Consider the following 27,906-nt stretch of genomic DNA (forward strand, 5'->3'; position numbering starts at 1 on the left):
AAACTCCTGCACCAAAAGCTTCAAAGAGGGGCAGCTAGGTGGCACAGTGCCCTGGAGTCAGGAGGACCTGAGTTCAAATACGCCTTCAGACACTTAATACAAAAACTAGCCATGTGGCCTTGGGTAAGTCACTTAACCCCAATTGCTCTGCAAAAAAAAACAACAACAAAAAAAAGCTTCCAAGAAAAATATGAACTGGTTATAGGCCATGGAGCAGCTCAAGGAGGATTTCGAAAATCAAGCAAGAGAGGTAGAGGAAAAACTAGGAAAAGTAAAGAGAATGATGCAAGCTAGTAAAAAAGCTAGTAAACAACCTACTAAAGAAGACCCAAAAATACACTGAAGAAGATAACACCTCAAAAAAATAGACTAACTCAAATGGCAAAAGAGGCCCAAAAAACCAATTAGGAGAAGAATGCCTTAAAAAGCTGAATTGGCCAGATGCAAAAGGAATTTCAAAAACTCATTGAAAAGAATACTTCTTTCAAAATTAGATTGGAGCAAATGAAAGCTAATGACTTTATGAGAAATCAAGATACTATTAAACAGATCCAACAAAAGGGTAGTTAGAAGCAAATATTTTTGAAAAGGAATAGGGTGAAAGGAGAAAAGGTGGCATAGGAGGGAGGGAAATATAGTTAGTCTTTCACAATATAACTACTATGGAAGTAATCTGGGTAACTACACATGTACAACCTATATAGAATTGCTTATCTTCCCAATGGGGGTGGGTGAGGAGGGGAAAAGGGAAATAAATCTGGAAATAAAAGTTTTACAGACAAATGTTTTAAAAATTTTTGTTTTTAACATGCAACTGGGAAATAAGATATACAGGCACTGGGGTATAGAAATCCATCTTGCACTACTAGAAAGTAAGCGAGTGATGGGGGAGGATATAAAAGAGAACATATTGGGGGAAGGGGCATTCAGTAGGCTTGCTATTTTGGAGTGGGCAGTAGGGGAAAGACGAGGAAAAAATGTAACTCAAAATCTTGTGGATATGAATGTTGAAAACTAAAAATAAATAAAAATATGTAAAAAAGAAAAAAAGAAAATAGAATAAGTGAGGGGTAGGATAGACTGGAAGGAAATATAGTTAGTTTTTCACAATATATCTACTATGGAAATGTTTTGCATAACTACACATGTACAATCTATATTGTTTATCTTCTCAATAGGGGTAGGTAAGGAGGGAAGAAGGGAAATAATCTTAAAATAAAAGTTTTAAAAACAAATGTTAAAAAAAATTGTGTTTAACATGCAACTGGGAAATATACAGGCACTGACGTATAGACATCCATCTTTTCCTACTAGAAAGTTAGAGGGATCATGGGGGAGGATATAAGAGAGAGCAGATTGGGTGAAAGGGTATTCAGTATGCTTACTATCTTGGGGTGGGGGGTAGGGGAAATATGGGGAGAAATTTTGTAACTTGAGATATTGTTTAAATGAATGTTGAAAACTAAAAGTAAATAAAAATATTTTTTAAAAAGAAATATAAAATTTACCTATATACAGTGTTGCATCTTTGGTTTTGGATTTTTGTTTTCATTTTAAATATATTTACCAATATATGCAATAAAACTGGCAAGGTATACGTCTCTGGGAAACACAAGTATCTGAGATGCCATCCTTTTTCCACCATAGCAGTGACATGAATAAGGTACCAGTCTTTGTTTTTTTATTGTAAGCTACCTTCAGTCAGAGAAAGGAATTATAACTTTGCACGCTCCATTTTCGTCACAAGGAAATATTATTTCCTACCTTTTTTTTTATTTGCCCCATAATAGCCTGCTGGTTCTAACTCTGAAATGAAACCGTATGACTCCAATTAAGATGCAATCACAGAATCTTGAGGGGTTTTTTTTCCTGCAAAAAATAACCTGCAAACAGGGGATTATTTTTCTAGTTTCACAATATGCCTTTAATTGTGATGACCTTTTCTGGTCCGTGTCTTAAAAATGGAACTCATGAACCAGAATTAATGATTTTTAAAGTTTAAACTCAGTGTACTTACTCTTTAAAAATCTTTCTATGACAAACAGAATACAAATTTAAAAAGTCATTATTGAGAAGAAAAAGACATTATGCTTTGAAAAACATTAATGTATTTTTGAAAATTCTGTGTTGCTCATTCACTAAGTCAATTCACCAAAATAATTTCTGTATTCAAATATACTCCATGACACAAATCTTTTAAATTTGTACCTAAAATTTAATGTATTATGTCTTAATTTTTAGGTATTATTCAAATTGTATAAAATGCTCCATATTCAGTTTGTGCAAAGCATAATTCTTTCCCCTTAAATCTTCCCCTCCTTCAAACTTGCCTATTTTTGTTGAGGTCACTACCTCTTCCTACTCACTTTTGTTTGAAACCTCAAATTCATCCCAGTCTGTTCCACTGGATTCACTCTTTACATCCAAACAGTGGTCAAATCCTTTTCATTTTAAATCTCAATGATACCCTGCTATACAAAAACATGACAACACAGGGGATTTTATCCACTCATTTTTATTATTATGATAATTTCCTGATTTATTTCACTGCCTACACCTTCTTCCTTATCTAACCCATCTTTTACTCATTTGCTAAAATAATCTTAAACCATAGATATGAATGTGTTCCTCCTTTGCTTAAAAACCTTAAGTGGCTCCCTATTACTTACAGAAGAAAATATAAACATCCTAGGCTCCTCAATCTTCTCTACTTCAGTAGCTTCACTTCACAATTTTCTTCTTTAAGTTCCAGAAAAAGTAAACTACTAGCTGCTTTTAAGATTCAACTTGTAGTCTCCTACATCTGTGGTATCCTTTATGCCTTAACCATAATCCTTACCTTCTTTAAAAATAGATGTTATATGTAAGTTTGTAATGCCATGCATGAGCAGCTTTCCAGAGGACTGCTACTGTGAACAGCTTTTAAGATTATGATTACACAGTAGAGTGAACACTCCATTTATTCCATAACAAACCAAAGCAAAACATCCACAGAAATTCAAGTTACAGAATTCACAATATTACAATTTATCACAGAAAATCACAACATAGTATTCACAACAGCTTATCATTTAATGACCACATCGTTTTCACCAAAGTGGTCACAAAATTTAGAACAAAGAACAATCAACTCAAAGTACAATAGTGTAATAGTAATGGAATTTAAAGATCCCCCTGTATTGCCTTGTTTTTTGGACTGATTGTGTTAAAACCCAGAGCTTGTGAATCCCACTTATGGGATGGACTTGTTGATGTGAAAAGAGAGTGCTGAACTGGGAGGAACTGGTGATGTAAATTTAGAGAGACAAAAGCAAAGAGAGAGGCAGAAGAACTTTTTGGAAGCAGCATCTTGGAGGCAGAGAGAGACAGAAAGTATTGCTGAGTGCCAGTTTGAATTGCACAGGACTTTTGAGAGCTGCCACCCAGAGTTGCCAAGGACTGAAGAGACATGGCTGTTATGCTGGTACTTTGTCTGTCTGTTTTGATGTTGTTTTCCCAGATTTGTCCACTGGTGAAAGATAGTCCTGTTGTTGCAGAGGTCCTGGAACCTTGCTGTTGGTTCAGAGCTACTGAGACTGTTCTGCAGACAGAAAGTGAATTGTGCCCACTGGTGAAAGCCAACGCTGTTGTTGCAGAGGTTCTGGAAACTTACTGTTAGTTCAGAAGTCCTGAAGAAGCATTTTCTTGTTGTATGTTTACAGAAATCCTGGAAGAGGGTTTTGCTAATGTTTTCAGGGGTCCTAGGACTGTTCTGCACACAGAGAATGAATTAATGAAGACACTGGCAATGTATCTTGTGGCCTTGCTAAGCTTTGTCTCCCCAAGAACATAGACTGCTGAGAACTTTCCTCGGGTCAAGATGAAGAAAAGACCTCTCTTTGGTTATTAAATGCTGTGCTTAAGCTTGTTGTAACTCTGGGGTAGATTCAGTTGTGATCCAAGGGTGGGGAACTTTTGACTTTTTTGTGCTCTGTGACTGACCAAGTGAATGTACTTTACTTATGATTGGAAACTAATCTCCATTTGAGAAGAGGGGCTTTGTGGTGACTAAATGAATGTACAGCCTAGGGGTGGAGTAGTACTTAGAAGAGGGTCTTTGGGATTGACTAAATGAACTATAATGTCCAGGGGTGGAGTAGTACCTGGAGATTATTGAATTATACTTGGTGAATGCTGTATTTTGAATTATGCTATATTTTGATTTTCTTCATTCTTAATTTTTCACTAATAAAATGGAGAGCACCTATGCTGGTATTTTGAACCTTGGGAAGTTGCCTTTGCTTGGCATTACAAATAGTCAAAGTCTTCCACTCATGGGGCAAGTAAGTTATTTCAATCAATCACTTACCAATAACAATCATCTCAAAGTATAATAGTCAAAGTCTTCCACTCATGGGGCACTCTTGATTAACTCAAATCAGTCACTTATTCAGCAATCCATTAATAAGTATCATACACAAACCCTCCACCTCTAGGTCACCAGTAAACTAAATTTCATCATTATTCAGAACCCAGGGAGAGGTCTTTTCATCTTGACTTGGGGCCGGTTCTCAGATTCACTAGATCCCCTTCCATGGTTGCAGATTCTACCTGGATTCACGGCTGTCACCTGGGTTCAATGTCAGACAGATCCCAGTTCCTTGTCCAGCTCTCTGGGTAGGTCCTGCTCCACACTGAAGTTCTCAGGGTCCAGTCCATCTCAACTCCTTCATAATTTCTGCTCCCAGGAATTCAAGGCTCAAGCAAGCCACAAACAGACATCTGGTCATGCTTCCTCAGTCTTTTCCTGGGCTCCTGCCTCCTGGCTCCTGTTCAGAAGAAGCTCTACCACCACAAGTTCTCAGAAAATTCTGGTCCAGTTCTCAATTCTCTTTTCTGTAGCTGCTACGCCACCAGATGCTGGTCCCAAGTAATTCTGCCTGTGCCTCTCTGGGGCTTTTCTTATATACACAGCATTAACTAGTTCTTGTTTCAGCCAACCCCTTCCTGTTATGTCAGGATTGGGGTTTCATACCTTCTGTTTCTTTCACAGAGGTATGATTAGTTACTGAGTGCTAAATACCTGCTTCCTTGCCAATACAAAAAGGATCTTCAAATTCAAATTACATTACCATTACAAACTTCTGCTTCAGTCCTAGAATTTGAATATAGCACTTTTATAACTCCATTCTTTTCTTCCCTCACTATTGACAATGTACCATATAATTATCTACTTATATATTAGAATATTCACTACTTCCCCCTTTCCCACCTACATCAGGCAAAATGTTAGTTCCTTGAGAGTGATTACTATGTGACTCATTATCAATGTATCTCTGATGTATAGCATAATGGTGGGAATATAGTGGACACAATAAATATTTGCTTTATTTATAACATTTTAATTGTTGAAATCTAGGTGTAACTAGGTGAAGCAATGGATAGAGTGCAAGACAGTGTCAGTAAGATGAGGAAAAGGCACACTGTGAGGAACTTTAAATGCCAAATAAAGGACTTGATCATGAACTGGCCAATTTCACAATAATTCCAGAATTTCTTATGTGGAATGAGTTCAATAGCCTTTCAGTCCTGCCCTTTCCTAAATTCAAATTTACCTAAGAATTATGGGATCATCTGACTGAAAGGAATCTCAAAACAACATAAAACCATACTTCTGTTTCTTGCCTTCTGGTAGGTAGATTTCTTTAAGAACCAGGACCAGTATACTCTAAATTTTGCTTTAGGAAACTACACCTTGTCATGGGCAACTCATCTTATTTTCATATGTGTTCTCCTAGAGGAAGTTAGGTCATACAGTAGTGCATAGAGCATTGAGTCTTGAGTTGGGAAAAGGTGAGTTTAAATTTGGGCTTAGATTCTTACTAGCTTGTGCAGCTAAGATGGCACAGCACACAGGGTCTAGTCAGGAAGACTCGTTTTCCTGCATTCAAATTTAGTCTCATACACTTAGTAGCTGTGTGACACTGGGCAAGTCATTTAATCCTGTTTGCCTCAGTTTCCTCACCTACAAAATGAACTTAGAGAAGGAAATGACAAACCACTCCAGTATCTTTGTCAAGAAAACTGCAAAAAGGTTCACAAAGAGTAAGAAACTATGGAAATGTGACAGAATAACAAAAATTTTACTAGTTTTGAGTCTCTGGACAAGTTACTTAACTCTATGTGCCTTATTTTCTTCATCTATAAAATGGGGGCCAAAACAGTCTCTGCTTTCCATAGTTGTTGCGAGGATCAAAGGTAATGATATATTTGAAGCACTTTGTAAACCTTAAAAGTTATTTGCTAATTACTGATATGGTTATACTTATTATTTACGATTATTTCTGTTATCTCCAGATACTCTTTCAGTCTAGAATTTCTCCACAATAGCTTCTGGTTTATACTACCTTTCTTCTTTTATTGATCTCAGGGCTCTGTGGCCTTTTGGCTCACCCCCTGATGCTAACAGCAGCTGCCAGTTTTTCAGTGAGTACATTTAAGACTTGCCCCTTTCAAGAATGCTGCTTTGACATTGAATTTATCATCATTCAGAGATGGAGCATGACAAGTATGTCCATTTGCCTACCTTTAGGCAAGTCTATATATCATAAAACAGTAATAACTCTCCATACTCCCCACCAATTCTTCTAAAACAACTTTCAAGTGGTACCATGCTTTGGATTAAAAACCTTTGTAGTCAAGACATTTTTCTTCATGACTAACCTAAGTACTTTCCTAATCATCATCACCTAACAGCAAAATGAACAGCTTCTCAGGACCATATATGCAATGATACTTTATGTATTGAAATATTGTGTCATGTTTCAGGTTAAGGTTACTTCAATGCTCTTCCATTATTTTGTCCCAGTAACACACACACACACACACACACATTTACACACATACATTTGATCTTGTAAGTCATCATAATCCTATTCACAGGAGTGCATAGAAAATCTATCATGATTTTTCTATTAAATGTATGCATGTATGGGGATTATATTTGTATGTATGTAAATATATAATTGATAACTTTCATTTTTCTATTATAATCATTTCTGAAACTATTTCCAAATCAGCTCCCAGCTTCAAAAGAGATTCCCCTACAGGTTGGCTAGGTGGCACAGTGAATAGAGCACTGGCCCTGAAGTCAGAAGGATTTGAGTTCAAATCTCGCTTCAGATACAACACACACACACACACACAACACACAAACTAGCTGTGTGACCTTGGGCAAGTCACTTAACCCCAATTGCCCTATCTCTCCCTTCCAAAAAGCAAAAAAAAAAAAGTGAATCCTCCTTTAAAACAAAGAAAAGAAAAAGAAAAAATGCTGAAGTAGAGTGCCACGTCTGAGCATGTATACATATAACATTACAATAGTAGTCTTCCACCTCTCTGCTAAAAAGAGACATGTTTCAATATCTATTATTTTTTCAGGTCTTTTTAATAAACAATCATTTTATACCCCCCCCACTGAATTTACTCCCAGTTCTCCATGTGGTTCTAATGCTATGATGTCCAAAATATATTGTAAAATCTTAATATAGCAACAATAGCAATAAAATACATCTTCTCTTTGAGCTTAAGCCTCCACACATCTCATCGATTATCCACTAACTTAATAGAATAGTCCAAACTTAAACAGAAGCCTTATAATTCTCATTTTCTCTTTCATATTAGTCTTAGCACCCTGTCAAAGAAAGAAATTAGATTAGTCTGACAGAATTTGTTTTCCACAAAAGTTGTATTAGCAAATATTTGCTCAAAGAATTAGAAGTTCAAAAACAGATGTCTGGTCTGTTATTGAGTCTCTCTCAATGGGGGATAATATACACAAAGATCTGGCCATATTACAAATGTGTTAACTTTCATTTCCAAGAATTTATATATGGAGTGTGCTTACATACAATAGCAAAATCACAACAGATTGCTATCTTTGTGAACATGGAAGGGTCTGTGATTTACTTGGCATAACAGAATCCTGGTGTGGGAATTTTTTCACCACCAGATAACAAAGATAATCTTTGACTTAGTAAACAATAGGAACCTAGATTAAGAGTTGAAAGAGAAACCAAAGGCTAATAAATCTCATCTTGAATTTATATGTAATGAAACTGAGACTCAGAGAGATGAAGTGACTTGTCTAAATTCACACAAGATAAGTTACATAGCATAGGTTTGAAATCAGCTCCCAGCTTCAAGTATAGCTAGTAAATCTACCAACCAAAGAGTAGCAATTTTTGGTTTTTAGTTTTTTTTCTATCTAACCATCTTATTAAAGGTAATTTGATAAACTTCCATGTCTTGTAACTAACAATATAAAAGAATTACTTTTGTTTTTGTTTTTACTCTGATCCTTATTACTAATCAAACATCTCCAAAATAGAAATTTATTGTCGCTGTTGTTGGATCATTAAGGGGATGCCCATCAATCAGGCAATAGCTGAACAAGTTGTGGTATGTGAATGTAATAGAATACTATTGTGTTATGAGAAAAGAGGAATAGATGGACTTCATATTTACCTGGAGAGGCTTATAAGAACTGATGCTGAGTGAGAAGAGCAGAACAAGGAGAAATGTGTACACAATTACAGACACAACGTTTGTATGATGACAAACTTTGATAGACTGGACTCTTCTCAGAAATGCAGGGTTATAAGTCAACTCCAAAAGATTCATGATGGAGAGAGATGTCTGCATCCTGGGAAAGAACTAGAAAGAACTGAGTTTGAACCCAGATTGAAGCAAACTACCTGCTCTTTTTCTTTTTCTTGTTTAGTTTTGTTTCCTCTTTCCCATTGTTCATCCCATCCTATACAATCCTTCTGTATAACCTGACTGTCTAATGTGAAAGTATTTGCAGATCCTATATTTGATTGTATGCTGCCATGCTGGGGGGGGGGGAGGGGGAGGAAGGGAGAGTAAGAAAATTTGAAACTCAAGGAATTGTAGAACTGAATCTTGTAAACTAAAAGTAAACAAGAAAATTAATAAAGACCGCCCCACCCCCCAAAAAAGATCTAGTACCTGGGGAAACTGTCATCAAAGGGGCAAGAATCAGAAAGTGAGTGATAAGAAAATTATGAGAGAAAAAAGAATGAAATTAACAAAGAACTCCAAAGAAGAAAAGCAGTTAAAGAGCTGAAGACAAGCAAATAAACTGATGGAAAAATATTAATATCAGAAGGAAATGTGGCCTCCAGACAGTCTAAATGTGTCTATGTATCACTGAATACATTTAACACAAACACAGGAAATTAACCAACATTTGTTGGAATATATGAGACAATGTAAGCATTGCAAAATGTTCCTGGATGGTCCAAGAGTGAAATAATTTTCATGAAAACAAAATGTGTAGTCTACACAGCAGAGATAATCATCAAAAGAAAAAAAATAATTCTTGGTGATTTATCTCTCCAAAAACCAAAAGATAGAACAATTAGTTGGTGATTCAAAGGCACTGAAATTAAGGAGATTCTGAAAATAACAGAAGGAAAAAAAAGCTCAAAATACAACCCAAGGTGGCATATCCTGCAAACTTCGTTCTAATCATGAATGAAAAACTGAATTTTCTTTTTTTCTTTTATAGTTTAGATCATTCATTTCCACAAGATTTTGAGTAACAAATTTTCTCCCTGTTTTTCCCCTACCCACCACCCAAAAACAGTGATCCCACTGAATATCCCCTCCCCCAATCTGCTCTCTCCCATATCTTCCCCCATCTCCCCTCCAACTTTACACTAGGGGATGGAAGATCTCTATGCCCCAGTGCCTGTATATCTTGTTTTTCAGTTACATGTAAAATTTATATATATATATATATATATATATATATATATATATATATATATTTGATTTTAAACCTTTGGATTCCAAATTCTTTCCTACCTCCCTCATCAATCACCCTTACTGGGAAGATAAGCAATTCAATACAGGTTGTAGATGTGTAGCTATGCAAAACATTTCCATAGTGGATATATTGTGAAAGGCTGACTGTATTTCCCTCCATCCTATCCCACCCCCCACATGTTCTATTCTCTACTTTGATCCTGTCCCTTTTTGAAAATGGGTGCTTCCAACTTCCCTCCCCTTCCCCCCCCCAGCCTGCCCTCCTTTCCATCATCCTCCTCTCATCCCATTTCCCCCTACTCTCCTGTAGGGTGAGATACACTATTTAGTCTACATGTCATTCCCTCCCTAAGCCAAATTCATTGAGAATAAGGTTGACTCATTCCCTTTTGCCTTTCAGTTCTCCCTCTCCATTGCAACAGCTTTCCCTTGCCTCTTCTATATGAGATAATTGACCCCATTCTGTGTCTCCCCATCTCCTCTTATATTACTCTCTCACCTCTTAATTTTATCTTTTTAATTATCATCCCTTCCTATTCAACTGGTGCTGTGCCCTCTGTCTATGTATACCTGTCCACATATATACACATATTCACATATATATTCATATGCCCATATGCCCTCCTATATAGACAAACACACACACACACACACACACACATATATATACATATTCCCTTCAACTATTTTCATAATGAGAAAAGTTTCAAAAGTTACAATTATCAATTTTCCATGTAGGAATATAAGCAGTTCAACTTGATAAGTTCCTTATGATTTCTTTTCCCTGTTTACCTTCTCATGCTTCTCTTGCTTCTTGTATCTGAATGTCAAATTTTCTATTCAACTCTGGTTTTTTTCTTTAAGAATGCTTTAAAGTCCTCTATACAATTGAATGACCATATCTTTCCCTGACACATGATACTCAGTTTTGCTGGGTAAGTGATTCTTGGTTTTAATCCTAGCTCCTTTGACCTCCAGAATATCTTATTCCTAGCCCTTCGATCCCTCAGGGTAGAAGCTGTCAGATCCTGTGTTATCTAGATTGTGTTTCCACAATATTAAAATTGTTTCTTCCTGTCAACTTTTAATATTTCCTCCTTGATCTGGGAATTCTGAAACCTGGCTATAATATTCCTAGTAATTTTCTTTTTGGGATCTTTTTTAGGAGGTATTTGGGATTCTTTTAACCTCTATTTTGCCCTCTGGTTCTAAAACAACAGGGCAATTTTCCTTGAGAATTTCTTGAAGGATGATTTCTAGGTTCTTTTTTTGATCATGGCTTTCAGGTAGTCCAATCATTTTTAAATCATTTCTCCTGGATCTATTTTCCAGGTCAGTGGTTTTTCCAATGAGATATTTCACATTGCCCTCTATTTTTTCATTTGTTTGGATCTGTTTAATAGTATCTTGATTTCTCATAAAGCCACTAGCTTCCATTTGCTCCAATCTAATTCTGAAGAAATGATTCTCTTCAGTGAGCTTTGGAGATTCTTTTTCCCTCTGGCAAATTCAACTTTTTAAGGCCTTCTCCTCATTCCCTTTTTGAGCCTCTTTTGTCATTTGAGTTAGTCTATTGTTTTAGGTGTTACTTTCTTCAGTCAGGTTGTTGACTCTCAAGAAATTGAATTTTCAATAAAAGAGGTAATTAAAACATTCCTACAAAGAATTTTACAGATACTCCAGACAACAGAACTATGAAAAATGTAGATAACTACCAAGGAAGACATAAAATATAACAAACTGGGTGAGAAAAAGCAACTGCTTTAGATTAGGTTAAGCAAAAATAAGTGAAAACACAAGTATTGTCTTTACAGACAAAAAAATGCCAATTCAGAAAAAAATAACCATATTGCAGACAAATCAAAGGAAATATAAACCAAAATAGCTTTAAATGTTAATGTAGTAAGCAATCCAATAAAATGAAAAAAGAGTGTAAGACTGAACAAGCATATAAAATTCTCTAATTTGTTAATTATGAAAAACACCAAAAAAGCAGATTCAATGACTATAAGAAGTTGGAAAAAAATTTACAGTGCATGGGGTAAATTTAAAAAAAAGTTATAAATATGCTATTAGACCAAGCAAAAACATTCGTGACAGGAGATACAATGATCCCCTATCAGTTTTGTACAACTCCAAAGTAAATTTAAACAAAGTGAAAATATATCTTTGACCCAATACTTGGGGAAACTGGAGCTAAAAGACTTATGCTAGCTATCATCTAAATGGGGTTGCTTAAGAATATACATATTAATCAGAACCATATAGAAATTTCAGAGGGATAAAAGACTGAGTATGTATTAATACACAGAGATATTACAAATAAATATAAAAAAGAAGAAATAGAAAATGTATAATTTCTAGACCATAACACAGTAAAAATATTTTATTTTCCAGTTGAGGGAGCACAAACAAAAGAAAACAAATCAACCAGAGACTTAAAAATGAAATACTAAATAATGGATAAGTCAACGAACAAATCAGAACCAATAATTACATGAAAGAAAATTTTAGAACAAAGCAACATATCAAAATATTTTGAATCCAGCTACAGTATCAAAACAAACAAAACAAAATCCTAAAATATCCATTAACATAATAGAAAGGGAGATGATTGAAATGTTAAAAAAAATGAAAGAGATTTAATTAAAATGAACATTTGAGGATGCAGTCATTTTTTTTTTTACCTTACTGGTTTTGTGTATATTTTCCCCTTGGTCAGTTATAAGTTTATTGACAGGAGGCAGAGCATTATCTTTATCTTGTTATCCCCAACACTTAGCAGAGTGATTCACAAATAAGAAAGGGTAAATTAATATTTTTAATTGAAGTAATTCCTAATCTCATCATGTAGCCAGAAGAGAAACCTCTATCCATCTTTGCAAAATACTTATTCCTGCATAAGTTGAACAATCTACATTTGTTTAATGCAAATGTCAGAATGCTATAACATTATGAGGAAGTGAAAATTGCCTGAGAATACTAATTTTTCAACATGAAATCTTTAATTTGGCCTCTTGTGATAAATACAATTCATTTCCCAGATAATATTTAAGAATGATAGCCTCACTCTTAAATCAAGTGGTAATTTATTCTTGAACAAAATTTTCTCATAAACTTTTTTCCCCATTTGATACTATCATGTAAACATACCTTCAAATTTTTGAAAGTTATGTTTTCACTGAGTCTTCAGTCAATCCTCATAAAACTCAAAATTGTTTGTCTGTGTTTGTATGTGGTCATCAAATTCCGTACACATCTCAAAAACAGCAGTAGCAATCAACTAATTATAGATCTAATCAGCCACCTGCACCTTCAGAAGCTTAAGCAAGTGTGATCCCAATTAGCCAAATGTTGGTGCAATTATTTGCACGAGCAAGTGGACCCTTGCAGGTAAATAAATGACAATTCCAAATCCTAGCCCTGAAAATCATGTTGAAATGAGGAAGACATAGTTTCTGAAAATATGCTTCTGCCTGTTCTAAAGAACCATTCCCTGGAAGGTATAATGACATGAAAACTGCTCCTTAAAGTACACAAAGATGCCCCATAAACATGCGAATGAGATTTTGAAAAGAAGTTACCAATATTTTTTAAAGATAAATGTAATAACCTTTCTCAAATTACATACCATTTCATAGAAGAGGGGAAGAAGAGAATTGGGAACTCAAAATTTAATTAAAAAAACTGTTAAATTTGTTTTACATGCAATTAAAATATTATTATTATTTTTTGCTTTTTGGAGGGCAATTGGGGTTAAGTGACCTGCCCAAGGTCACACAGCTAGTTTTTGTGTTAAGTGTCTGAGGCCGTATTTGAACTCAGGTCTTCCTGACACCAGGGCCGGTGCTCTATTCACTGTTCCACCTAACCCCCTAATTAAAATATTATTAAAAGAAAAAAACAAAATAATAAATTTGTATAGAGAAAAAAGACACCTGTTGACAACTTCTATTGCATCCAGAAATATTAGATTACCTACATTTTGTGTAGAAAAAACTATTCAAATTTTTAAATGTAATTCTATAAAAAAAACTGTTTCAGAAAACAAATGAAATACAATTATCAACCAGAACAACAATAGAAGAACAGAGATTAAGTAAAAGGCAATGAGGTGAGAGGAAAAAAGACTGAATTTGGAGTTAGATGACAGATCAGAATCCCACCCTACTTCCTCCCTCACAGACTTATGGATTAGTGATGTTAAGTACATCATCTCTCCTCTTTGGGTCTTGCTTTTTCTCTTCTGTAGAATGGGGTAGTTATGGTAAATAACCTCTGAGGCCTCTTCAACTCTAAAACTATGATTGATCCTATTAAAATGCTGGAGAGAAAATTCAGAGTCAACGTGATATAAATGAAGCTTTCTACATTCATATCTTGCAGATGTTCTTTTAAAAGCAGGTGACTTCTAATGAGATTGAAGTAATTTAGTAGGTTGTGTCATTAAATTGAATATGTGATTTAAAAAAATTTCTTTTGGATTAGCATAAACTATCCAATACAAGTGTTCCCAGTGAGGAGTTGTACATTGTAATATAATTTGTGGTTGGATAGTATTTAAAAAAATAATTTAATCAAGATAGATAGATGACAGAATACATTATCTTGACTTTCTTTCACCCTAGGCAGTAGAAGTATAAAAATTTGGGGGGGGGTCTGTTAGTTTTCTTCATATCTACCAACAACAATCTGGCTATGGGCAGGAGACAGTCACAGGATGACAAGAGTTGAAGTTCCACCTGTGACATATACTGGTTTTGTAACTATGAGAGAGTCAATTAACTTCTCTGTATCCCAGGCAACTCTCCAATTCTGTAGAGGAGGGATCCACCTGCATTGCTACAGCAAGTTCACACCTGGAGTTCCCTACAGTGTTGGTATGACAGGTGTGACTCAAAAACTCCATACTTCTGATAAAGCTAATCATATATCATAATGTCAAAACTTTATGCATAAGCTGGACATGCCTCTATTATAGTATCTAGGGTTAAACACTGGTATAATTTCTTTTTTTTCCAGACAAAAGCTTTTGTCACGGAAAAAAAATTTACAGGAAGTCCTTTTTTTTTGATAATTTACATAATAGCTTTTCTTTAAGAAGGCAACAAGAACTCAAGGATCTCAAAGAAATTTCACTCATAGGCATTATGCGTATTGATCTTGTTAGTATCTTCCCATGAACTAAGTTGTAAAAGATGAGTTTACATAGTATGTGGCACCATATATTTTGAAAGATCAAAGCAGTGCAGAACTTCTATAGCTCCACAAAGTTTTGATTCTCTCTAAGATAGATGATCACAAGTAGGCAAAAAAAGAGGGGGAGGGAGTGATGACTTAGGCCACCGAGGCCTTGAACCTAAAGAACTATAGTTTCTTTGTGTTTGCTAAGGAAACAAGGGACCTCAGAATTATGCTTATATTCCAAAGGAAACCCACAGTGAGGTGTTCAGTTTTTTCACTTTGGAATTATGAAGAGCTGAGTGAACACAGCTGGGATTGAAACCTGTGGTTCCAGATGGCACAGATATTTCAAACCTGATTCTTCCTAAGGCAAATGCATTACACAATTTCATCTACTGGAAGCAATAATGCATTCACGGATGCATTAATTAAGTTTTTAGCACATCTACATAAGCAATACCAATTCAAGGCAAAAGGGGAGTGAAGAATGAAGAGGATTGTCTGATCTGATTATCTGGGGGCAGCCAGGGGATTTTTTTGGCTTCATTTATCTGGATACATGTTCCTGGTGTCCTATTTTCTTTCTATCTATAAACACAGCTCATGTATCTATTTTGATATTTGAGGTTGTTTATATATATATACACACAGAGGAGAGAGAGAGAGAGATATGTGATCAGATTACAGACTGCAGAAAATGTGACTATAACAGATCAGAGGAAGTTAGAAGAGACGGAATCAAAGGCCATTTCATATATAGCACCTCCATTTTAAAAATAAGCAAACTGAAGTCCAACAAGACTGATTTGCCAACAATCATACTAGAGCTTAGCCATCCAAGTGGGCATTGGATCTTTTGAAGGAATCACCTTGAAAACCTTAAGTATTTTCCAGAGAGGCTTACACTTCTCAGCATATTTTCTGAAACTCCTCTCTCTGAATTATGGTTAAGGATCAACACCTTGGAGAAAGCCAGAGCAAGCCTGAGGTTGCCCAATGTCAGTTTTTGCTGACCCCATCAAATCTTACTTGTAGCAAAGCTATGAGATATGGAGGAGCTGAGAGAGTACCTAGCCAATTTAAGAGATTTTAGATCACAGGGCGCACATGAATTACATGGCTGAGTACTGAAAAATAAGGAAATAGACTATTAAACTACTGTCAGATTTATTTTTAGGATTGTGGTAAATGAGAGAGGGACTGTGGGTCTGGAGAGGTTCAGAATTGAATTAATTTTCGAAAGGTAAAGAAACAAGTCTGAAAATTATATGGAAGTTTCTTGGAAAATATTGTAAACTATATTGGGAAGATACTATAAATAAAGAAAAGGATTATATACAAAGAGAACAGAACCCCATCAAAATCATGCCAGACTCATTATACTTCCTTTTCTTCTAATAATTTTACTAGACTGAGAAGTCATTCAAATGAAGAATATATACTTAACCTACGATTTTAGAAAAGCATTCAGCTACATCTTATGGAAAAATTAATAAGTCAATATTTCAATAAATATTTATTATGGTCCTGCTATGTGCCAGGCCCTGTGTCAAGTGATGTGGATACAAGGAAAGGTAAAAGACAAGCCTTGCTTTCCAGGAGCTCACAGTCGAATGCAGGTGAAGATGTAAACAGGTACGTTCAGTTCGACATATATAAACTGGAAATAATTGATAGAAGGAAGGGATCTGAATTAAGGAACATAGGGAAAGGTTTCTTATAAAAGGTAAGATTTTAGTTGGGTTTGTAGAAAGCCAGGCAAGCCAAAAGGTAGAGATGAGAAGAGAGAGATAATTCCAGGCATGGGGATATGGAAATTATTGGTCAAGAAACAACAGAGTCACTGGATCACAGAATATCTTTGGATGGAGTGAGAAGTGGTATATGGTATATGAAGAAAGGGAAAGTGGGGAATAGACGATGAAGGGTTTTGAATGACAAAAGATTATATTTGATTCTGGAGGTGATAAGGAACCAATGGAGCTTATTGAGTAGAGGGATAACAGAGTGAGACTTATGGATCAAGAAGATTTTATTGTCACCTGAGTGGAGGATGGACCAGAATGGAGAAGGACTTATAATAAGCCTTTTTTCTAGGCAATACTACATTAGTTACTACTGTTCCATCACTGAACTCAAAAAGCAGTAACTAATGGCTCAATGCTAACTCAGAAGGTAAGCTTTAGCAGAATGTCTCATCAGTCTATGCCTGGCCCCAGTCTGTTTAACATTTCTATCAGTAATTTAGATAAAAGTATAGATAGTATTTATATCAAATATGCAGATCATGCAAAGCTAAGAGGGGTAGCTAATACATGGGATGACAGCTGGGAATCGAAAAGCTCTTAACAGCCTGGAATGTCAGGCTTAATCTAATAAAACGGAATGTAATATAAAGTTCTTATTAGTCCTATCTTTCCTAGGTTTGCTTTTATTCTTTGATAAGCAGAAGGAACTATACATTGGAGCAGCTTTGCTAATGGACTAAGGGAATCCACTGAATCTAGGCAGCCTCTCAGGTTTCAAAGCAAAGTTCTAGACAATCCTTGGATGTTCCTAGAGAAAGGATGGGGCAACTAATATTCTGATTAAGACAGAAAAGTCAGCAGATAAATGAAGGCCTTATTGAATTCCACTGGCTTCTAGAGAATGCCAGGCTGGGATGAGATGGTGCTGATAAAGATTTTTAAGGGATGTCCAAGTATAGCTCTGAAGAATAACTTAAGGGGACAGCTAGGTGGTGCAGTGAATAGAGCACCAGCTCTATTCAGGAGTCAGGAGGACCTGAGTTCAAATCTGACCTCAGGAACTTTACACTTAGTAGTTGTGTGACCTTGGGCAAGTCATTTAACCCCAACTACCCTGCCTTCCCCCTCCAAAAAGAAAAAAAAAGAATAACTTAAAAGCATCAAGGAGATCAGGATGTATAGTAAAACTACTCAACCTGATAAATAAAGTTTAGAGGCACATAATTTTGTCAGAGAAATTAGAAATGAGTGAGTGAAAAGAAGGTCAGAACCAATTCAACTGGACAAAATACCAGGCTGAGGTCCCAGTATCCCAAACTGTGAGAGCATAAATCACAAAGCAAACTTTGTTTCAGGTTCAGTTGACCTAATAACTTATCTAAGCAGTGTGCAGCAAGGGCAGGGTCAAAGAAAGAATCCCAGAAAGGATTGTGGTTAAAGTTGTCATCTCAGGGGCAGAGCTAAGCAGTCATCAGATGGTAAATTCTACAAAACCAAAAGGATGCTTATAAGAAAAAATGCTTCAGAGTCCTGGTGAGAGGCAGAATGTAAAGTATGGGTAGGAGTCCTATTGCCTGTAAATGATGATAAAATGAGGTCTACAAATCCATTAAAGAAAAAACCTGCATAGGTGATGAATGTGGAAGATGGAACTTTGCTCTGGCAGAGCACAGAGAGGTTTGAAGTCATTTTTCTCATCAAACCACAAGAAAGTGATATCTCAAGACAAATAGTGTTGGGGATAATTTAGATGAAAGGAATTGGGGTGATTTTTAATATTATAATAAAATGATATAAGCATTTATTAAGTACTTACTATATGTCAGGCACTGTGCTAAGCACTAGGGATTCAAGTAAGAAAAAGAAAGTCTTGTTACAAGAGTAAATCTCCATATTGAAAGGGGATAAGTATGTGCTAATATATAACTGTGCTATAAGAAATGATGAGCTCAATGATTTTAGAAAAAACATGGGAAGACTTGCCTGAAATGAGCAGAACCAAGAAAATGTTGTATACAGTAACAGCAATATTGTTTTAAGAATAACTTCAAACAAATAAGCTATTTGACTATTATAATACCGAAGTTAACTCTAAGGGACATATAAAGAAAGACGGTAACTACATTCAAAGAAAGAACTGATAAACAGAAGTATGTAAGGAACAATTTTACATATATACATAAATATATCCATATATACAAACATATACATAAATATACACATATACAAACATACATACATAGACACTCATATGTTCGTGTCTAATGGTAGCCATCTCTAGGGCAAGGGGAAGGGAGGGGGAGAAAAAAAGGAAATTTATATGATAATTTTATTGTATATTTGAAAGAAATAGCAAGTTGTTTATAGTAGATTTACAGTTGCATGTGCAATCATATTTTTAATTGCACTATGTTATGGAAATGCTTGTTTTATTACAAAAAGTAAAAGTAAAAAAAGGAAAGGGATAAGAAACAGTATAGGTTCCCCAATGCAAGAACCTGGAGCCAGGTACAGCCTAGTAACCTTCCCAAAAGTTTCCATTTAACACTGAGAGGAAGCAATCAATATACTCTTGGAGAAGTGGGACCTGTGGGTTAAAATGAGAAAAGAAAGAAGAAATTTTGCCATCCCAAAGGAACTGTAATCATCCCATAGCTCTGAGATATTACAATTTTATAGGCTTATTGATATCCTAAATGATCAGTAGAGGTGAACCTTGAGGTCAGATATGTAAGAAAACGTGAAGAAGATTATACCAATCATTAGCAATGACACACCCATTTCTTGTGATTTATATATGCATAAATACGCCTGTCACTAGGCTTTGATCACAGTGGATATCAACCTGAAATTTTGACTTGCTCTCAATAAGGCACAATTGAACAGAACTAGTTGTGCTGCCAGGTGACCTAGTCTCAAAGTTCATTTCTGATTTTCACTATCTATGCAAATTTGGACAATTCACATCTCTTGGCCTCTATTTCCTTATTAGTTAAATGGTATAAATAGACAATATAGCTTATGAGATAATTACCAAGATCCAGATCTATGAACCAATTAATCATTTTCTATACCCTAGGAAAGATAAAGGAAACATATAATTAAGATGTATTTTAAATCTTGTGAGAATGAAAAATGAGGGGTTGAAAACAGACTTTGGTACTACCTTTGGGTATTATGAATATCGGTTTATGCTCTTGGATGGGTCATTGTCCCAACGATTTTTGAGCATTGCATTGATGATGTTCTTTTCTGCCTTTCCAGACCAGTCTATCACACTATTGATTAAATGTTGATATTTAAAGACCATGAGCCAGAATGTGGCTTTTGAATATGGAGTTGTTAACTTGCTTGTGGGGTAAAATAGAGAAATATTCTTTCCATCAGCCTCAGATAACTTCTTTGGAATTTATATGAATGTTGATGGACTGGAAATGGATCTTGAATATGTGTACATTATACAGAAATAGAACAGGAAGAACTTTAAGCATTCCAGAGTAAATACACATTATTATTAACATTTTATACAGAGATATAAGCAATCAAATTCTCACAAATATTTTTTGCATAGTATACATTTGAAATTGACTAAAAATTACAAATAATATAAAATCCCAACTGCTTTAAAGTTAGTTGAATACAAAAATTATTCTGTAAGTCAAATAAATTCTTAAATGCTCTCTTCTGCAAAGTTATTTTCCAGTGTTAAGAAAATACAGGATTATTTATTAGCTATAACAACATATATGACTGTCCAAGAATGTTGTGATTATTAATAGCCAAAGAAGCATAATATACTCACCAAAGATGGCTGCTATTGTCATATAGAATGTATAGTGTAAAAGTCCACATCAAAGATGAAGTCACTCTTAATGGTGAGGTCTTTCAGACAATCCTGTTTGCAAATAATATTATCATATGGATTGAATTAGCCCCTGGATATGAGAGAATCATTTTATATTGGGTATTAAGGGGATTTGAATTATTCAAAAGAAGGTTTGAGTCAAATAGGGATTAGAACTTGAAGTGATTAAAAATAATCATGTACATACTTTGGACCTGTGTTTAAAGCATGGCAGCCATAGGCAAACCTTATATTTCTTTATGTGTAGAGGTGGATACCTTCTAGATAACTCTTACAACAGCAGGAGGAAAGTGACCTAAAACCATTAAATGTATCTTCTCATCAGCTATTATTTTGGCTATTATCCCCCATGAAAATAAGTTTTTCTAAAGTAGATAGGAAATTATTGGCAAATGAGGCTGCCCTAAAGATTATAGTAGTACCATTACTCCCTCACTAATCATAAAACTTTAATATATATATATATATATTTTAATTATTTATTAAACTTTTTTTTTCCTTTTGGAGGGCAATTGGGGTTAAGTAACTTGCCCAAGGTTACACAGCTAGTTCTTCTTTCGTGTGGGTGTTAAGTGTCTGAGGCTGGAACTGAACTCAGGTCCTCCTGACTCCAAGCTGGCACTTTACTCACTGCACCACCTAGCTGCTCCTAACTTTAATATATTTTAAAGAAGAATTTATCTGATCTGGTCATTAATCAATATAAAAAATGCTCAATTTTTTATTTCTCCTTCTATGTGAAACACCTTCATTTTTTGGATGAATTCATAATACTGAGGCATGGATCTAGAACAACCTATAGAAAGAGAAAGAAGCAAACAATTTTTGCTTCAGGTATACATGTAGTTATGTTGAGGGATTAGGAAAATGGAGGCGACAATATTTCAAAGGATGGGCAATGATTTTCCCACCATGCTGAGAGGTCTTACGGACAGGGTGACGTCTGTTAGCAAGGGAACTGGAAGAAAATTGTTTAAGATCAGTAATCCAACACCAATTATTTGCAGACTAATAGATTATATGGATACATAGTCTTACCTACACAAGTTTGTGAATTCCTTTGACTCGTACAGGAAAGAGTCTACATTAATATTGGGATGCAGGAGAAATATGTAGCCAAGGAAATTCTAGATTGCAAAGTATAGCTATGGCCCTGACTGGTATTTTATTAGACATGATCCTGAGGACTAGCCATAAGAAGAGAGGAAGGATGTCTTTGGCCTAGTAGTAGTTAGATGGTTCACAAAGATCACCCAGAAGATCATGACATCTTTCCCAGACAAAGGGAAGACAGGAGATTTAAGACATGAGAGAATACAGGGAGCAGCCTTGCAGGCAAAGGACTTCAGGTGTGGCCTTGCATCAGAGAAGCACACTAGAATTTCCATGTCATAGGGAAGAAGATATTTAACTTGTCCATGTTTGTATTTATTCCGCATTGATATAGTTAGTCATACTCCATCCATTCAAATGAGATAATCTCAATCTAGAGTGAAAGAGAGAAATGAAATCTAAATGATCTCTCCTTAGTAACAGTGGGTTGGTGACAGAAAAGTTGGCAAAGGTGACTAAGAATCATACAGTTTTTAGATCATGCATGTAACATTACTCTAAATTGTGAAATATTTGTTCAATGACTAAAGAAATGATATACCACTGGAATAAATTAATCAAATTCACATTACCATTTTTACCATTAGAAATAAAGGACTTGCAGGTAAAAAGAATTAAGAGCAAATCTGTAGTAACACATCAGTGAGCTCTTCAAACTCTAGCTCCTGAGGTCTCCTTCTCACCACAAAATGGCAAGAAATGAGTCCAATAAAACAAAGAAGTAACAAACAACAAAGAATAGCGAGTAAAGAAAGCATTATAAGAAAAACTTCACAGAAAAAGTCTAAAAAAATGTATAAACAAAGAAAAAGAATCCCTAATACAATGAATAAATACTAAAAAGTTAAAGGAAGTAAGGAAAATGTCCAGCATAAAGGAGAAATATTAAAACAACAAAAACCCTACTTCATACAAAATGATCGTGGAAGAACTACACAAACCTCTATAAAACTTTTATTAGAGCAATAAAAGAAGTAAACATGAATGTTAATAATATAATAAATTTCATTTGTTCACAATGAACAAACAAAAGAGAATACTGAAAGAGAATAATTAGCCCAGTCTAATGATAGGAAAAATCTAACAGTGGATTGTCTTAAGAAAGACATGATCAGATTTATAACTGAAAATCAGTTGTAGGTAAAAATATATACATATAAAAATCAAGTGGGGTGGTGGGAGGAAAATGAAAGAACTCTATAAACTAAGCAAATGGTTTTGAAGATAAAAAATCTGAAAAATTTTTGTTTCATAGAAAAATAAATCCCCAATGATTTTAAAAAAAGCTAAATATTATACTTTGAGAAGTTATACCCCCCTCCTCAAACTTCTCAGAGGCTTTGCAAACAAAAGGTAAAGTACAGATCATAAGAATCTACAAATTGCCAAGAGAGAAACCTCAATTCAAGATAGACAGATACATACAGATTCTAAAAGTAGAATCAAGGAACTGAATATTGCTGTAATTGGGTGACAGAAGGATTGAGGGGAAGTTTGCAGGAAGAACCTAGGTCAGATTGACACAAGTAAAAATAAAATAACCAAAGACCTGGTGCTGATATCAAAGAAAAGGAAAGTATAGAAAAAAAGCTTAACAATGAATAAACTTAACCCATCAATACGTGGAACTGAATTGCAGAACGAATAGGAAAAGAAAAATAAAAACTATTTGCTATAGAAAAAAATTTTAAATATACAAATTAAAAATAAGACTAGACTAGAATATGCATTTTATCCCTCAAACAATTATAAAAAACTGAAAGAATAGCGATCATGATTTTTTAAAGACAATATGGAAAACAGACATTGTTAAAAATGTGTGTATGAACGTGAAAATTATATTCTAATTAAAGTTACTAAAGATGATAAAATAATATCATTTTGACATATGTATATATAAATAGGTAGATAGATGCATATTTGTATATTTACCTATTTTTTACATGACAGTACTTAGAGAAAGTTAATCATATTACAAAAATTCCTTATTTATCAATAATATAGATAATTTAAAGAGATAACTAAAAGACCTTTAATTTTTTTTTAGAGTTTCATAAACCAAACAAAAATATTTTTTTTAAACAATTAGATTTGAAAAAATATTAGAAACACTAGAATTACTTAAACTATATGACTACTTAATGGATTATTTTTCTGGAAGGCCAATATAATTTTTCAGCATCACAAGATCACAAGGTACTTTTATAAAATTTGATCATTTAATAGTACATAAATTATAAATAAATGTTGAAAGGCAGAATTAAAAATGTTAAATGCATCTTTTCATGCCATAAACAAAGAAAATAATGGTTAATATACAAAATAGAGACACAATTTACACAACCAAAAGGAGATTAAGTGAACACATTCTAAATAATGAATTAGCAAATAAATAAATCATAGAAATAATAATTATTCAAAGGGAATAATAATAAAGTAAAGAAGGCCATTGACTATAAATTACTCAGAAGCTTGTTGTGTTTTGTCCTTCATGCTCAAAGAGAACCTAATGTCATGGTCCCTAGCTTCACTTTCCCCCCAAGGGTTATCTGGGTCCAGTGGCAAGATATAGATCAGGATGACTAGAGATGGCCCTAGATGCATTGGGAGACCTTGGTCTTTTTAAACTAAGATTTTTCCAAGTTCTCACTTTCACTGAGGCAACACCCATTAATGTTAGGCAAGAAATGAGCCAAGGAATGGCCCTGAAAATAGGAAGCATGTATTACAATTTAATTTAGCAAGCATTAGTTAATTTAGCAATTAATTGATTAATTACTCTGTGAAAGCTACTTTAATAGGCCTTGCAAATAAAAAACAAGAATGAAAGCAGTCCCTAAATTCAAGCAGCTTACATTGTGGGTGGCACATTAGATAGAGTGCCAGGTCTGGGGTCAAGGAAACCTAAGTTCCAATTCAATTTCAGACACTTACAAGCTGTATGACCCTGGGCAAGTCACTTAACTTTTGTTTACTTCAGTTACTTCATTTGTAAAATTGGGATAATTAGAGCACCTACCTCCCAGGGTTGTTGTGAAAATCAAAAGGCATAATATTTGTAAAGTGCTAAGTACAGTGTCTGGCATATAGTGAGCTCTTCCTACATGTTAGGTATTATTATTAGTTAATATTATTATCAAAATAGTCATGTTTTCCTAATGATTTTCTGTTATAGATTCTATCTTTATAGTCTCAGGATTGTGAAGAGGTATAGAGAATACAAAATCCTACTGTGTTTATTTCTTATGGATTACTAACTCAATTGTTTTTGACTCAATAAAACCAAATACAGTCCTGTGGATCTCTCATGATTTTCTTCCAATAAAGATTTTTTTTTGTTCAGTTCTGTAATTTCAACAGCAAAAAGATCTCTTGAGGAGGACACTTGCTACACTACAAGAGAAGATCTCCACAGAATTAACTGATATTCATGGTCCCATAAACAATTTGTGCCAGAGGTACAAACAACATTTTATAAGCATGTGTTAAAGTCATATGTGATTACTTGATAGATATATCATAAATGCCTCTGTTCATCAGATCAAGGAAAGTATAAATAGCAAGCATATGTTTGACAAAAAAGTTAGCCAATATCATAGTGGAGGCCCTGTGCAAAATCTGTGTGCAAGAGTGATTTCTTACAGATGATGACAGTATCCAAATATTCCTGTTTTAGGGTGATATTATATTAATTGCTTCAAATTCTAAGATGCTTCAGTGTTTAAAAATGTGCATTAATAAAAGATCCAGAAATCTATACCATAAAAATATCAATTTAAGGAAACTTTATGATGGTGTGTGCTTGATTATTTTGTTCAGTTTTTTTTTTTTTTATTTCTCTGACAATTGATGGTTGTAAAGGCAATTGAAATATCCCATTAAGGAGTATGTAGAATATCCCAAAAATCCTAGGGTAGCTTTTTAGCTATTAAAATATAAAGAAGAAAGAAAAGGCCAAAATCCTAGTCCCTACTTTATAAGTTGTCAGGACTTAAAGTGGGGGAAGGTGAAGGTGGCAGGTCATATACCCTTCCCCTTTATGAACTTCTTCCTGGGATATGAGCAAAGGAAAAGCCACTAACTGTGTTCAGTCAGGAATTTTTAAAGATGCAGGCAATTCTCATGATAGAGTCAATGGAAGAAGGTTTCTCTCAACTACATGGTATGCCAATTGAAGCTCATCCATGCATGCATCAGTTTTCCAGTGTTATGGAAACAAGCATTTTCCACGTGTGATCTAGCAGTGAACCAAAGTGACATGACAAATACTAAATCCAATAGCTTTTGTTTTCAGTCATTACACTTCTTGACCTCCCTGCTACTGCTGCCCATTTTGTGCCCCTACATACTCCCCTCCCCCCCGCCCCGACTGTTTTGTGACATTGCTCCCTCCTAATTCAGGCACCAGGCTAGTTCATGTTCTTATCACTTCTTACCTGTATTCCAGTTTTCCTCCTAATTGGTCTCCTTCCCTACAATATCTCTCTCCTCAAATCTAGCCTTGAAACATCAGCCAAATTAACATTCCTAAACAGTATGTCTGATAAGGTCTCTCTCCTACTCAAGAAGCTCCAATGACTCTCTCTTGCCTTTAAGATAAAATGCAAATCCCACTATCTGGTTTTAAAGTCTGCCTCACTTTCTGTAGCATGTTATTGACCTATTTTTTTTCCTGAGTATATAAGACATTCTATTGCCCATCTCCACGATTTTTCATAGGTTATCTCCTATGCCTAGAATGCATTCTGTCCTCATTTCTACCTATAGAATCCCTAGATTCTTTCAATGTTTAGTTTGAGTTCTGCTCTCCATTCCAGGCCTAACCAGTTAGAATAACCCTCTCCCCACATCCTCTAAGCACTATCCCTCACTGGTTTTTGTATTGGCCTTTCTGCATTCATGTTATTTCCTCCCCAATATAACATAAGATCCTTGCAGAAGAGACTGTTTTATTTTTGTCTTTTCTATTTCCTATACCTTGTACAGATGCTGGCACACAGTAGGTACTTAATAAATCCTTACTGAAAGAATGAACCAGCAAGAGAATAAACTCAAGTAAGTCAAGTGCCTATAGTTCAAATTGACCTAATTCAATGGAATCTTCTGGATTTAGACTTAATATCAGTCACTATAATTAGATTGCAGAACTTAAACTGAAAAATTGTGCACTGAAAGATGAAACGGATTAGCAGACAGAAAAAAAAATTTTTTTACTCAGCATAATCAGACCCTAGAATAGAAAGAAAATAGAATATAAAAGTGTCAGGGATGAAATGGCAGCTAAAGTATCAGGGCTTTGTGCAGCTGTTTTATGAGGAACTATTTCCACTTAAGTAGAAAATCAATTACAATGGACATCCTGTGGTGTGACACAATCCATGTTTGGCAAAGCCGTGGAAAACTAGTCTTGGAGTCAGGAAAACCTACGTCCAGCTCTTATTTTGACTACTATCTAGATGACTGTAAGTTTCTTAACCCCTTCATTGAAAAGAATTAGTTTGATATAATTCTCTTATAAAATTTGACCACTAACTAATAGGAAAGTCAACAAATCAAGAAGTATTTAGTAGAGTTCCTTTCATTTGCCAGATTCTTTGATAAATGCTGATACAACAACAACAAAAAAGGCAAAATAGACAGTCCCTGCCCTCAATGAGCTTACACACTAAAGCAGGGGAGGCAACAGACAATAAATTATAAATGAATGAGAAAAATGCAGGACAAATGAGATAACCTTAAAGGGAAGGCACTAGATTTAAGGAAGACAGGAAAAGGTTAGCCTTTAGCTGAGACTTGAAGGAATTCTTAGAAGGAAGGTGGTGAAAGAAATGAGGAGGAAAAGCAATTGAGGCATGGCAGAGGCTAACAGAAACGCAGGAAGCCAGGGGATAGAATGGGATGTGTGAGGTGAGAAAGTGGTAATTCTGGCAACAGAGTGTCTTGTGTGAGCTAAGAAAGGTCATGAGAAGCAATGGAGCGGAGTGGAGAGAGAGCATCAGATTTGGAGTTATGAAGCGTTGAGTTCAAGCCCTGTCTTTCAGAAGTACTAGCTATGTGACCACAGAATAAGTAATTTGCTGCAGAAAATTCCCTAATGTCATTAAATTCAGATGGATTTTTAACTATATCAGTGGTAAGAGTGTTCATGTCACAAAATAACAGCTC

Source organism: Petaurus breviceps, unplaced genomic scaffold (genome assembly GCF_028583685.1).
Source record: "Petaurus breviceps papuanus isolate PSGF00001 unplaced genomic scaffold, PetGlider_PUasm1.0 178, whole genome shotgun sequence".
NCBI classification, from domain to species: Eukaryota; Metazoa; Chordata; class Mammalia; order Diprotodontia; family Petauridae; genus Petaurus; species Petaurus breviceps.